The sequence below is a fragment of the Periplaneta americana genome, chromosome 10 (genome assembly GCF_040183065.1).
Source record: "Periplaneta americana isolate PAMFEO1 chromosome 10, P.americana_PAMFEO1_priV1, whole genome shotgun sequence".
Classification (NCBI taxonomy): Eukaryota; Metazoa; Arthropoda; class Insecta; order Blattodea; family Blattidae; genus Periplaneta; species Periplaneta americana.
In genome coordinates this window covers 110,251,897-110,257,730 of record NC_091126.1, presented here as the reverse complement: position 1 = coordinate 110,257,730, position 5,834 = coordinate 110,251,897, and the positions used below count along the sequence as shown (strand labels likewise).

The following is a 5,834-nucleotide window of genomic DNA, read 5'->3' as shown; positions in this document are numbered from 1 at the left end:
ATTGACGCTACGAGTGTAATGACTGAAAGGGAATTAGGAGATTTCACTTGCCCTTGCGGAATCCGGAATGTTGATGGAAAATGTGCCTTGGGTTTTATCAAATGTTTCCTAGAAAACATCTTTATTGCTCTTTGTAATTTCTGGAAATTCCGGTTCAGTGGTAGTTAGGCAAGTATAAATATTAATGGAGGGGAAAATCGTAAAACTATGAAAATTTGAAGATTTTGTAAAAAATTAACATTTTTCAGAAATATTATTCAAATGAATATTTGGCATTAATTGCAATATACGCATCGTGAATCGCGAAAACTCTTGTTCCCGTACAGCTAATAGGAATAGTTTAGAATAAGAAATTCCACATTTTACCTTTCACTACTACTACTTGCTATTTTTGGAAAATTAAATTTAGAATAACATTATAAAACATACATATTAGTCAGTGTGGACATGTCGTAGAGTGGATCGTGAAGACCTTCTGCATGACATCCATAAAGATAAACATGCGGTAGAAGTTCAATATTTAATCCAAGATAGGCCATGCTGTCCCCAAATATATCTGAAGTTTAAAGTGTGAGTTCTCGAATCAACATGCAAGTTCCATAAAATAAGAAAACATCTATCTTTCGACGCTAAATGTTGATTAAATATTTGGATATTACATTTTAAAAGTGGGATTTATGTTTTCTAGGGTTTCACGCCGTCAACTTAACTCCTTACAAATATTGTCCTCGTTGACGATTTGTTTATTTTCTGCAAAAGCCATATATAAAAACTGTAGACGACCATCGAATATGATATCAGTCGTAGGGTAAAGTCGGATGAATCGGGTCAGTAACCGAATCGGGTCATTTTTAGAAATTTCCTCCTTATCGCCAAATAACAAGTACATAAGGAAGTTCTGCCATTTAGCGTCGACCATGAGAACTTCATCTGCAAGTTGAGAACATCAAGGCATCGGAAGTCATGTTTGTTTTTGTGTTATTATTAGTTGAAGATTGTGCTTTTTGAGATAAGGCATGCAAATATTTAACTTTTTAAAATACTATTGAAATGATATTCAAATAAGTGATGTAATTTGTTTCGTAATTTATTGCGGATTTGTAACATAATACATGCATGTGTTTGAAGTAAGGTTAAGGCATTGCCAGCGCTCTATTGTCCCCTTGCATTAGAACCAAACCACTAAAAGGAAATGTTGCGTTTCGGGCGAATAGGGTCACTAAAAACGGTGAAAGGGGTCAAAATTTTCTGTACTCATTTTTTTTTCCATTTTAATTTATGGATCGTGTTATGATTATAGATGGGGAAGTATAAAAGAAAAACGATTACTTTATGGACAGAGGACGATATGAAGAAAGCGATTAAAGCTTTCCGGGAAAGTAAAAGCCAGCGCCATGCAGAGGAATTATTTGGAGTTCCTCATTCCTGCCATCAGAGAAAGCTCCAAAGTGGGAAAGATCTTTCAGAAAAATTGAAGGGTGGGCAAACTGTACTTAATAAAGACAGGAAAAAAAAATTGTTCATAGAATATTGAGATTCTCTGCCTGTTGTTTTCTATTGGACTCAAACGATGTGCGTAAAGCTGCCTATGAATCCAATAAAGTAAAGCATAACTTCTCTGAAGCAAAGCAAATGGCTGGTAAAGCATGGCTAATAAAATTCATGGAAAGAAACCCACATATTTCTTTGAGAAAAGCGGAAGGACTTTCTTCAGCTCGTTGCAGTGATCTTAATAAATAAGATGTGATGGAGTATTTTTCATTGTTGAGGAAGACTAATGAAGAATTTGACTTGATGGACAAACCGCAGATGATTTAGAATGCGGATTAATCTGGTTTCCCGTTAAACAACAAACCAACAAGGAAGGTATTCGCCGAGAAAAAAGCAGAACGGTATATGCCCAGACGTGTGTAGAAAAATGAGAGCTTGTCACTATCTTAGCTTGCGCTAATGCCATAGGAAACTTCATTCCTCCTATGGTCATTTTTTAAGATAAGAAGCATCTACCTGAATTCGGAGATGGTTTGCCGACTGACTCTCTAGCAACAATGACAGAATCAGGGTGGATCAACGAGGAAAAGTTCCTGATGTGAACCAGAGTTCTGCAAAAGGAAACACCAATAAGAGAATCCAGAATTAACCACACCATCGTCATCACCATGTGAGTAATCAGAATCCAGCGAAGAAGAAGATAACAATACATCATGTGGACTATGCAAGATCAAATACAGTGATGCTTTATCTGTTCGTCTTGGTGAATGGATTCAGTGTCAAGGAAAAGGAAGGGAATGGTATCATGAGAAATGTGTTGGAGCAGAAGGAAGGAAGAAATTTGTTTGTTGATGCGTTGTTCTTAAGTGATATGTGTACTTTTCAACTGACCCTATTCAACCACTACTTTGATCCGATTCACCCAACTAGAGAAAGGCGAATAGGATCATGCAGAGCTTTAGTAAAATGCAGTTTAAAAGACTCTAAATAGTATTTGTGCAATCTTAACTAGTGATACGTACAGGTTAAAGTGCATAGTTTGTAACTGTGTACAATAAATAACGTTAGTATGAACATGTGTTTTATAATTAAGAGATTTCTCTTTTCTGACCCGATTCATCCGACTTTACCCTATCTCAAACGGCATCGATATAAAAAAATTTTCAAGTTGCTACATGTGTCAGAATATTCAGCATGAAATAGAAAGACTTTGTTATTCAGAAGCTTAAGAGCAAACCACGTGCAGTATATAGCTTGTGCTTTTTTTAAGGTTAAGGCTTACGTCATTTTTGTTCTCCATGCAGAGCTGAACAAAGAAAATTGTGAAATTCTATAAATATTTATCACTACACAATCCCAAGAGTATGTTTATTGTTTTGTCACTTTCACCAATTGCATTGTTCTTATTAGTCCCTCCTGGCACAGTTACGTGGCCATAATCGCATCCAATGTTACGATTGGTAATGACAATGACTAAGGTCAATGATAAGTATATTTTGACATGTACGCAGGTGTAGACTTAATTTAAAGTTGAAGTCATTCCTAGCTTATGAAATATTTACTACAGAAATAAAGTCTTTGAAAATGTAGCTAATCTCTATGGAATATAAAAGCAGATAGTGTTAAAATATAATAAAAGTGAATTATGTACGCAATATGCAAAGCTACAGAATATTCAAAATGGAAGGCGCTATAGAAGACTACTCGATTCACCGTTGCTAAACCGAAGTGAGAAGACAAAAACATGAATGTGTGAGTGAGTGAATGAGTGTCTGGTGGGTTGGTGAATGAATGAATGTTAACTGCAAATGGGTTTTAACTCCAAGGTAGTTACAGAAGGAAAAAGAATACAGTCTATTTTCGCCTTCGCGATACCTTGAAGTCGCCGGACGGCCTCTTCCCTCCAGGCTCTTGCATCTGCCCACAATAAAGTATTAAATTCATTGTAAACTACATAAAACTTTTTCCTACATTACTTCATTGCACAAAATAGCCTTATATTTTAAAGAGAACTAGTCTGTCATGCTAAGCCTGACAAAAATGAATAATTAACTGTTACTCTTTGTGATTAAACGTAAATATTTTGACAGGGGAATGCTAGTTCACAGGGCTAATCGCTTCAAAACTGGTACCTGGTTCTAATACGAGTTAATTGGCACAATAATTAATATGGAGGCACGAGACAATTACTCTACATGCTATTACAATTTCACTTTAGTCCACGTACCCCATTTATTTTCTATTGTCACAGAAAAATAAAATTGAAGAAATTTTACGCAGAATATAACATATTATTTAATGAATTAATTAAATCTAAAAATTGCGTACACATATTTAAAATCTATCATTTGTACCCAAAAGATCAAATGCTCGTGTTTGAGATAGTTTTAGGTACATAATAGACCACTAACACTAGAAGTTAAGTGATATACTTAAAACTTTAAGTGAAAAAAATTATATATGGGAAATGGCAAATGATGATCAGTTTCAATTTAAAGAATGTAATATTTAATCATTAATTTATTTCAATAAATTGATTATAATATTTTGGTCCGTGATATGAAGAATGAATTTTTTCAGATTTTGTATTGTATCCGGTTATCTCATAAATTCGTTCCCTTCTTCGTTATTTTTCGCCTGAGGGCTCTGCACATCCCAGCACAGGCACGATAGCGAAGTTGTCGAACAATCAAGGGTGGGATATGGAAGTTTCAAAATAGTGCTGCGCATGCTTAGGTTTTCTCCGGAGCAGTTGTTTGCGCGCTTTCAATCGGAGACCTCCGATTACCTCCGACTGACGCCCCGCAGGTTGTATATGTGCTATGGCGCAGACATACACTTTCCGCTGGGAATTTCATTATTCGGATCATGTAGTGGTTCGAATCCGAGTATGTGTTTAATAAGTGTGTAATTTTTTGTTTATTCTCTCATTTTTTACTCTTTTTTTGCATGAAGTACTACTCTAGCCTACAGATTTTTTTGTACAATTGAAATTCCTAGCATTTGTGGAAGAGGGTGTTAGTTTCATGTTATTGATCAAATTAATGTAATTAAATTTAATTATTGCAAAATCTACGGCAAAAGTAAAGTTTTTCAGTAGCTAATGTAAACACTTGTAGTTCTCCTATAAACATTCGTTTATACACAAATAGTTACTGCCAATTAGTCTAATCGATTTAGTTTGACGTAAAATATATTAAATGGAATTTCAGAATGGAACCGAAGAAACATGTGGTATGAATGTGTTAAGGTTTACTGTTTAAAAGTAATTTATTCAGGCTCTTCGTTACTTTTAACTTTGGAAAACACTTTTACATAATATTCATGAATATGTTCTATTAGAACAGAGTTTAATATTCAAATCAAGATTTCAGGTATAACTCCCTGTAAAGTTAATTTGAATAATTTCGAGGGAAAAATTGTTCCGGAGCCGGGTATCGAATCCGGGACCTTTGGTTTAAAGTACCAACGCTCTACCACTGAGCTACCCCGGAACTCTAACCGACACCGATCCAATTTTTCCCTCTATATCCACAGACCTCAAAGTGGGTTGCTTGACGGTTGTCAGCCCACTTTGAGGTCTGTGGATATAGAGGGAAAAATTGGATCGGTGTCGGTTAGAGTTCCCGGGTAGCTCAGTGGTAGAGCATTGGTACGTTAAACCAAAGGTCCCGGGTTCGATACCCGGCTCCGCAACAATTTTTCCCTCGAAATTATTCAAATCAACTTTACAGGGAGTTATACCTGAAATCTTGATTTGCATAATACACGTCACTGTTCGTTAACAGAAAACCACAATTTAAGTCACACGGAGTCAGTGTGCACTCGAAGTTGGTTGCTTGACGGTTGTCAGCCCACTTTGAGGTCTGTGGATATAGAGGGAAAAATTGGATCGGTGTCGGTTAGAATTCCCGGGTAGCACAGTGGTAGAGCGTTGGTACGTTAAACCAAAGGTCCCGGGTTCGATACCCGGCTCCGGAACAATTTTTCCCTCGAAATTATTCAAATCAACTTTACAGGGAGTTATACCCGAAATCTTGATTTGCATAACACACGTCACTGTTCGTTAACAGAAAACCACAATTTAAGTCACACGGAGTCAGTGTGCACTCGAAGTTGGTTGCTTGACGGTTGTCAGCCCACTTTGAGGTCTGTGGATATAGAGGGAAAAATTGGATCGGTGTCGGTTAGAGTTCCCGGGTAGCTCAGTGGTAGAGCGTTGGTACGTTAAACCAAAGGTCCCGGGTTCGATACCCGGCTCCGGAACAATTTTTCCATCGAAATTATTCAAATCAACTTTACAGGGAGTTATACCTGAAATCTTGATTTGCATAATACACGTC

General features: G+C 36.5%; 1 non-coding gene across 1 annotated transcript; it reads right to left on the bottom strand.

Moving 5' to 3' along the window:
- Positions 1–4,913: 4,913 nt before the first annotated feature.
- On the bottom strand, positions 4,914–4,985 carry TRNAK-UUU (transfer RNA lysine (anticodon UUU)). The gene has a single exon. It is a non-coding gene; the product is annotated as a tRNA-Lys (tRNA).
- Between the last annotated feature and the right edge of the window lie 849 nt (positions 4,986–5,834).